We start from the raw sequence: 9,192 nt of genomic DNA on the forward strand, positions 1-9,192 counted from the left end.
AGTAGATATTTCCAATAATGTGCAGCATGTCCACTGGTTAACAAACATTTAATTTAAAGGACTATGGTATATGGTCCTATCAAAAGCTCCTGACAGCCTTACATTGAAAAAACACAGTTGACAAAGCGGTGGTGTGTCCTACACCTCAGATCAAAACGGAGCTTTGCTTCTGCAGTTTGTTTAGTGGCTATCTGATCAAGACACATTGGTGGGATTATATTGAAAAAAGAAATAATTAAGTAGAAGACTGGGTGAAGATTGGATAATGAATAAGCAGTGATTCATTTCAACTGGGCCTGTGTACAGCTTTCCTTCTTAAAACATTATTTTAGGAAACAGTTAAAAGTCAAGAAAATGTGAGGATCATTTCAAGTTCTACAAAAAACAAGAAAGGTGCGATTACAAATCTACTCTTGTGTTAACAGACTTTTTGTAAATGGCACTAATTCTCAGGTTCAGGTGAAAAGGTGACAGATTCTTATGCGTTAGAATTTGTCAAATAGTGTTTCTTCTTCTTCTCCTTCAGAGCCTGGCAAAATCTTCTGTAAAAAACACAAAGAAATCTCCCTATTTTATTAAAGAAGCATCAACTATGGGGGAACTAGAGCCACAGACAGACATGCACATGTATTAGCACAAAGCTGCGGTCAAATTTGTCTGTTAAAATTGTCGTCACGGTTCTCAAGAGGACACAAATGATTGTGGTTCATTCAAATATCTCAGATTGAAATATCATGCAAAGCCTTCTCTGCTCTAAAATGTGTTCTGTTTTAGTTTGTGGACCTTTTGTTATAAAGTTATAAAGGGAATTCCTGATAAAAGAAAGGTTTCATCAATGTATATTCACATGCGTCCTTATGTCTCCACTGTATTTAACAGAAATGTTACACATGGTGACACAGATATAAAGACAAACGTTTTTAAATAAATGATATTAATAAGAACAAACCTTGTTTATAACAGTAATCATTCTATAGTTCAGTTAATAAGACATTGCATCAGACGCATCACTAAAGATTCTTTAAGTGTACAGTATAGGTCTGTTGAAGCTGAAATGCTAAAAAACGATGAAGCAAATTCTTGCATTAAACACATACTACTTATCTTTTCTAAGTCATATTGAAAGGTTTTTTTCTGAACTGATTAATCTTTCCTCTACTCTCTCACTCTTTCTCTGTACTCTTTTTGATCAGGTTTGCTTCCAAGGCCACAGAGTCAAATCCCTTACAAATGGTGTTTCCTTACCAAAATGGAAACACTGCTCTCTGGTCACTGTAATGCAATCATGCCTCTTTCATGTGAGCAATTAATTTTTTTCCTGTGTTTATTGTAGTAAAATACTGAAAGGCTATAAATTTTTTAAAAAGTTTTGTTTGTACATCAGACATTGCAAAAACTCTATCAACAACAGAGTGCATAATCAATTCACCCAATCTCTTAAAATGTGTATTTAACAAACACTTTGACCATATGTTTCAGTGGGCTGACAGTAATTCTACCATTCTCCCCCATTCAACAGCAAGCAAACGCCTGCTCGCTCGGTCAGCTCCATTAGTAGAGTGGCTGGTGTTAAGCATTTAGCTCGGCACACGGTGTACCCATTCATCCACCTCTGTGTTTGCTGAGGCTCGCGTTGTCTCACTCTGCTTTATAGCATCCCATGTTTGCTCATAGGAAATGGTTTGTGTCCCAGTTGGCAGTGTTTGACAAGTGAAATGAAACCAAATGGGCCTTAGTGTAACTAAATGTTTTTGGGGTACCTCAACAAGTTTGAATGCACATAAGAAAAACCGAGAGGGAAAAAAAGCACTTACTGCACATCAATAGCCAGGAATTGACAGCGTAAAAAAAATGCATGAATCCTTTAGAGACTCATCCATAGTGCAAAGGTTATTATTTAGGCCAATTTAAGAAGCTTTGCTTTAACAATAAAATACAGAGATTGAAGTTTTTCATCTTAAAATCATCAACACTGTGTATTTTTTAAACAAGAACACATTTACAACCTAATCATCTCCACTTCAGCTTTCACACCTATTCTAAACGTACAATAGATTTTTTGTTGTTGTGAATGTACCACGCGATCAAAGGTCTCGTGTTTTAATAAACGCAACGTTATTGAGTGAAGGCCTCCTCAGTGCATCCGTTGCTTGCTCAAGCTTACATTTTGATCTCATATCGGATTTACACACCAAGGCTTCGTTGATAATTGCTCTCAGCAAACCGATCAAAGACGCCTGAGTTGTTGCTGACTCCAGAGAGTTGCGTAGTGCTGGAGCAGTAATTGACGGGTGAGCAGAGAGTAATTCTAGGCATTGCCACTGGTTGACACTCATTACATTACTGCCCATTGCTCATTTGGCGGTTTTATGGCAGATGAAACCCCACAGCGTTGGGGCTTTATGGAGACATGCATGACACTGATGAATAGCCCTTGATGTGTGCTCATATACTAGTGAAATTGGCTTTAGTACATCTCTGTAGCCAAGGGTCAAACACACACACACACACACACACACACACACACACACACACACACATGCACACACACATCTCATGATGGTTATTGTGAAGTGCATGAATTTGAACTTTAGATCTGCAGGTTATTTTTTTAAAGAGCAAAATCTGTATAATGCACCTGAGTTCAATAAAAAACGATTACAGAAGCACTACTGGACTTTTCTGGTTAAATTTTAATACAAAGTAGTTAAAAATAGAGGCCAGAAAATCACATTGTTTTAATTCCTGTCTTACTTTTGTCACATTCTTTTCATTTTTGTATTTTGTATTCAAATATACTAAAGACTAAGTACAATCTAGTACAAAAAAAAAATAAAAAGAAATAATATAAAAAAATGTAAAAAAAAAAAAATTTATAAATAAAAAATGTGTTATTAATTGTGAATCCCAGGTTTACATTGTATGAATGTACTAGTACTGTATTAACACAGGGATGTGCATTAAAGATGCTCTACATAATTCATAGATGATTATAAAAAAGTTTTATAAATAAAAGGTATTTAACCCAAATGAATTATTCTAGTAATAATTTTGCATTTTTCTACACTTTACTTTAAAAAATTATTTTTTTTGTCTACTTTTAGAAATCTGCTTAGCATGAAAGGTATGTTTTTACAAAAGAGGAAAAATCTATTTATAACTGCTATAACATAAGTGGAGACAGATTTTTTTTTATATTATATTGACCATTAAAAGGTATAAAAATTCTAAAATATTATTAATACAATCACTAATAACTATCGCAAAAGTTTGTGCATACAGTATTAGTTACATAATTAGTTTCATTTAGTTCAGATTAAATATAATAAATGCCCAGTAAGAGTCATTATACAGTCTATATATAGAGTTTTAGAAAAGACAAAGCAGAATGTTCATAAAATAAATTTCTAGATAGATAAGCATTACAGAGTGATGATTAAGCACACAGGACAAACAGCACCTTATCAGTCATTTGTTCACTGCCAGCTGCCTGTGCCATCGTTTTGTACACAAAACAGGGTCTCGCACTTTTTGAATCCGTCCCAGCCAGTCAGGCTGCCACTGGCCCCCTTTGCTTTGCATCACACAGTGATTTTGGCGAACAAAAAGGCTCTTCACCTTCCACAATGTCGTCTGATCTGTGCCATCCTGTCAGGCGTACACAGGTCTGCCTAAGACCGTCCTCCGAGAGGAGGGCCAACCCATCTGTCACTCGAGAGAAAGAAAGACTGAAAGAGAAAAGAGGGTTGGAGGTGGGAGGGGGGTATGATACATAAAAAAGTCTTTGTGCTACAAGATCGAGCACTTAAAAAAAACCTCCAGAATTCTCCTCAGGTATGAACCTGAAAACAGAAAATACACTTCGGCTGAAGAGATAATGTCGTCTTGCTAACGAAAAGTTAAAATACTACAATTCATGTGCTTTGCCTATGTAATTTCCACAGATGAAGCATGGTCATCTAGGAGTTTGGAAAATACACGAATACAGGTGGTGTTGAGACTAATGTAACCGATTTAAATTTAGGTGGGGACATTTATAACCCGGTCCTGAAATAGCCTTTAAAATATAACCTAGATACAGGTTCTTTGAATGATGACATTTCTTTCTCTGCTTTGCATAGTTTTTACAGAGAAATTAAAGAGAAGTCTCTACTAACATGGCACTTCGTGTCAAATCAGATAAATAATGCATTTATTACACAGTAACTTAACTCTTTAATGACGAAAATGAACGTGTCTTACCCTTAAAGGCAACAGGATTGGAGTCATAACACTTGAAGACAGACACAATTCACACCTCTTTCTAGAAATGGATAAAGGTACATCACGCTTCAATCCTCCTCGGGTTTGTAAATAAGTAAATAAATAAATAAGACGCAGTTTCAAAAATAGACTCAACAACACAAGTTACTATCATTTCACTATTATGAGGTTTTAAACTCAATCAAAAAATGAAAAGTCACACATTTTTTTAATTTGAAGTAAGAATAAAAATGTTTCTCCTACATTTTAGCAATTTAAATCATAAAATAGACACCAATTGTATAAGATTCCTCACTCTTGTAATAGAATACAGTACCTGTAATTTGGTTTCACTGAATAACTGAATAATAAGTTGGAGTTTTAAGGTGTGAACAATGATTGCTAGAGGAAACTGGGGCCTTTGTGGATTTACAACATTTCATAGAAACTGTTTTTTTAATTGCTAATATAATTAAATACAATCTTGCAAATCTTCAAAGTTTATTTCAGAGCTTGTTATAAATGTCTAAAAACTTATCATTAGTAATGTATTAAATTTAGTATCAATATTGTTGTATTGTTTACTGGCCCTTATCTATATTCATAAATATTTACCACTTTAACAGACACAAAAATGATCCAAAATGAAATATAAAAAGAATATAATAAAATCCTAGAATATAATCTAGTATTTAATGATTATTAACATTATTGCAGAACTACAACCGCTTGTATTGCACTTTATGAGGTTATTACAGGAGTCCTTAACTTTACACGTTGACCTGTCATAATTGTCGAGAAAGATCATGTTAAGAAGTGTGGCAAAGTCAATTAAGATAAAATGTCTGGAATGCTAATCCTAGCAAAATAACACACAGCACTTTAAGTTTGAGCTGATGTAGAGCCATGTCAGAACAAACCCTCATAAATTACAGCTCGCTGTTATGCAGCTTCAGAAAGAGGACACGTGGTGTGGTGTTAGGAGGGACATTTATTTCATTATTTATTTTGCCTTTAAAACAGATGGTTCGTTGTGTGTGGAGCGGAAGTGTCTGTTAACTCGGTTGGCTCGTGATTGGTGGCATGGGTCCAACGACGATGCGCTGATCGAGGAGGGGTGTGAGCAACAGTGCCGTTTGCCATCTTCAGATGTGCTGTGAACAGAACAGAAGGGAGTCAGGTGGCGCCGGTGCTCCTGCTCTCCAACTCTGCCACTGGCCTCTGCTCAGGCGCGAACTCGAGGTCTTGTGGATGTAGACATATGTAACTGTATAAACAGAGCAAGAAAGTGCTGATATCGACTCCTCCTTGTGAAAGTTAGCCAACATGCTTGCGATTAAACCTGCTGGGTGGCTAATGGGTTATTTGTTCAGCTTCTGCTTAGCTTCATTGGTGTATGGAGAGTGACAGCAAGCAACAGAGGCTAATGCTTAGCCATTGCTAAAGACCCAAGCTGCCGAACAGAGACCAGTCTCGCATTTTGTTGGCTCACAATTCAGCCTTATGTTTTTAGTAGCAAGCTTTCACTGATTCAGTGAGCTGCATCTGGTATTACTGGTATTAAAGCTTAAAATTGATTTTTTTCTGATTTTTTAATCAATTATAAGAATAAACTGTTTTAAAGAAAATAATATTTTTTTCTTTCCTAAAAATCTTTCTACCTCATTGGTAGTGTGTGTGAGACACAGATGCCAAATGTACATTCATTATTTAAAATGAACAAATAATGTTTTTCTGAACCAATTCTTATATAATTATAAATAGGATGCCCACTTCACTTGTTTATTTGTTTACTAGAGAGCTTGGCAGAAAGTTGGCATCTGGAAAGGAATAGAAAAAAGAGGTTTTAACTTTCATGTGTTAGAAATAAAGTTTGTGAGACAAAGAAAGATCCTACACTTGAAAAGAATAATCCATTTATTACCATCCATCTAAAGTAGTAACTGCTTGGTCAAGGTGTTTTAAATTGGACTATTAATTTGTTCTATTTCGGATAATAAAACCAGCTAAATTACCAAGAAAAATACAAATATGTGCAAACAAAACAAATAATTAAATACATTTTCATACACAACTCAATAAAAAAGGGCTTAGGCTATGATCAATTAGTGTTTATTTTGATATGAAGAGAGATATGTGGACCATTTTAACAATGTAGGTGCTTGTACAAATGTGCTATCTTTGTTTCACAACTAATTACCATGGAAAACATTTTTTGACCTGTTTTTCTGCATTAATTAAAAATCAGTACAGAAAATATGTTCTGATTTCTAATGCCAGTTGTTGGAGCAGTGAAGTAGAGCATTGAAATTAACCATCCTGGGCAAATTTACTGTCAAATTATATCATGAACTTGTAAATTCCTTTTCTGAAATGAATGTATAATTCATTATACACAAGACAATATAAGACATATAAGATTAATATCAGAGACACCTACTAGACCGTATGAAAGTCCCTCAGTTTTTGCACTTTTTGTCTCACATTGATATAACAAACTCTTAATATAAACAACTATGGATATAACAACAACATCCTAAAATGGCATTCAGTTAATGTACAATAATCTATAATAAACATTTGTTAACAGCATAACAACTGCCCTCAAGACTTCCTCTATAGATCAGTTTGAGTGCTAGTGTTTTACCAGAAAATGTGGTAATTATACATATACTATAAATAGTTGTAGATTAGGTTAAAAAAGTCCTAATTTTACAGAAAAAAAAATATATAATAATAATCATTATTATTATTATTATTATTATTATTATTATTATTATTATTATTATTTTGTTGTATTATTTCATATAAAAAAACCTAATAGTGACTTTTCTCAGCCTTGATTCATTTGCAGATAATACTGAGTAATATTATTGTTAATCATACTAATGTGTCAATAATACCATAACACTGATTAAAAGTTCATCTATGTATAATTAATTTATTTCATACTTTCAAAGGCTGTATTTCATTTGCAATTCTTGTGCAGCATCGTTTGATAGAAATCCCTGCAGAAAATAGTGGTCCAATCTTCATTCGATTATTTTTAGCTAACCTTTCCCTGCTACTATCCAACTAAAGCAGTTAATTCACTGTCTTCCAACTAACAGTCCACCACACATCCATCCGTTGTTGCGCTATAAGTGTACAATCAAGGCCTTTTATCACAGTGATATCAACATTATTTTGTGTTACCATTAAAGGCGAACATAACTGTGGATTTTACTGAGGTGTGTGTATGTGTGGCATGACAGAGAAAATGCCTATTCAAAAATTCTACTCAGGGTCAACAGTGAAATTTTGACACAGAAACCGCATTTTATTAATTTAGAATCACAAAGTATATAATGCTACTGTATATCGTGTTTAACTCTCTAGAAGTCTCCAAAGAAACATTTTAAGTTGGAATCCCAACACAAACTTCCTGCTCCATATGGTTTTATTTGTGTGCATCTGGCTCAGCAAGAGGCATACAGTTACAAACCTATATTTCCAGCTTTATTCTCACCTCACCAAACGTGAAAATTGAAGGCAGAAGGATCGTGTGACGGGATTAATTAGACAAGGCCAAGTGAAGTCACACTCTTCATGGCAACACACTTGAACCTTCAATTACGCACTGCACAGAGCAATTAAAAGCCTCCGTCTCCTGCACTGTCCTACAGAGTATACCTGTTACTGGGGGCTCACTCGCCATGTGGGGTCCCTCCAGGGACGGCAGACGGACTACAGGGTCAATCCGCAGGTCGGTAATTACAATTGATCAATTGTCGTCGGGAGGTGAAATGACTTGGTTGTTTTAGCCGCAGCTCAATTTGAGAGGTCCATTTTAAGGTCTTATTTATATGGCAGGTGGTTAAGGACAGAAAGAGAAAGAGAAAGAGAGAGAGAGAGAGAGAGAGAGAGAGAGAGAGAGAGAGAGAGAGAGTTTCTAATCATGATGATTCTGAGCCTCTTTTGTTTGCTTCTTTGTTTCGGTTGGACTGAATTGAGTGAGAATTGAGCAATTTTGCAGGCGAGCCTATTCCATTTCCTGCCTCTTATCTATTATCTGTTACATAAATTTTCCATTTTTGCAGTCGGGTGCAAGAATTTTCTAATAAAAATTTTAAATCACTATTGTGAGCGTGCAGTATACACACTATACACACCTTCCTGTATTACACAAATGTGTATCAACCTTTTTTTTTTTATCTTTGTAGTCAGTAGAAGCATGGAGCAACTTTCTTTTTATAACAGCAGCCATCTTACTAGTGCCCTCATCCTGTTCACTTACTGTATATCACAGTGTGTGTATAACAACTCTGTGGAAAACAACACATTCTTTGATAGTAAACAGTCCATCTTGTAATGAGCTGGCAGTGGTAAATGATTCTCCTATGATTCATTTTGGCATGCACACTAGGTTCATTCACGTAGATCTGTTGCACTCAACTCTGCCCTTTCAGCACCAGGCTCAGTGATGGCACCTCCAGCACTAACTACATCCATCCAGCAGACACACTCGATTGATCTGTGCTCTGCTCTGTACCACAGAGCACAGCTCCTTCACAATCAGGAATTTGGACTGAGCTGGCTGTACTCGAACGGTGCCTGCTCCACTGTCGAATACTGCTTCTTTCATTATAAAAAGTGAATAATATTTAACTAGATGTACACATTTTATATAACACAACCGAAAATGTGCTCTTTTAAGTGTAATACAATCAATTTGTATTCAAATTAGATTTGAGGTACTGTAATTGATAAGGTAATTTATGGTTAAGCTATTGCAGTTAAACCATTTAAAACCAGTGGAGTCAAACATGCTCTTGAATATGATAACTCAGCAATAAATATAATCATACTACTAAAAATAAAGCTGTGATAAACTTTCAAACACCCCCGGCTATGCTTCACAATAACATGAAGCACGCTTTATTGTTGCAATGTCACATTTTTCAGATGTCA

This window comes from Silurus meridionalis, chromosome 12, assembly GCF_014805685.1.
Source record: "Silurus meridionalis isolate SWU-2019-XX chromosome 12, ASM1480568v1, whole genome shotgun sequence".
Lineage (NCBI taxonomy): Eukaryota > Metazoa > Chordata > Actinopteri > Siluriformes > Siluridae > Silurus > Silurus meridionalis.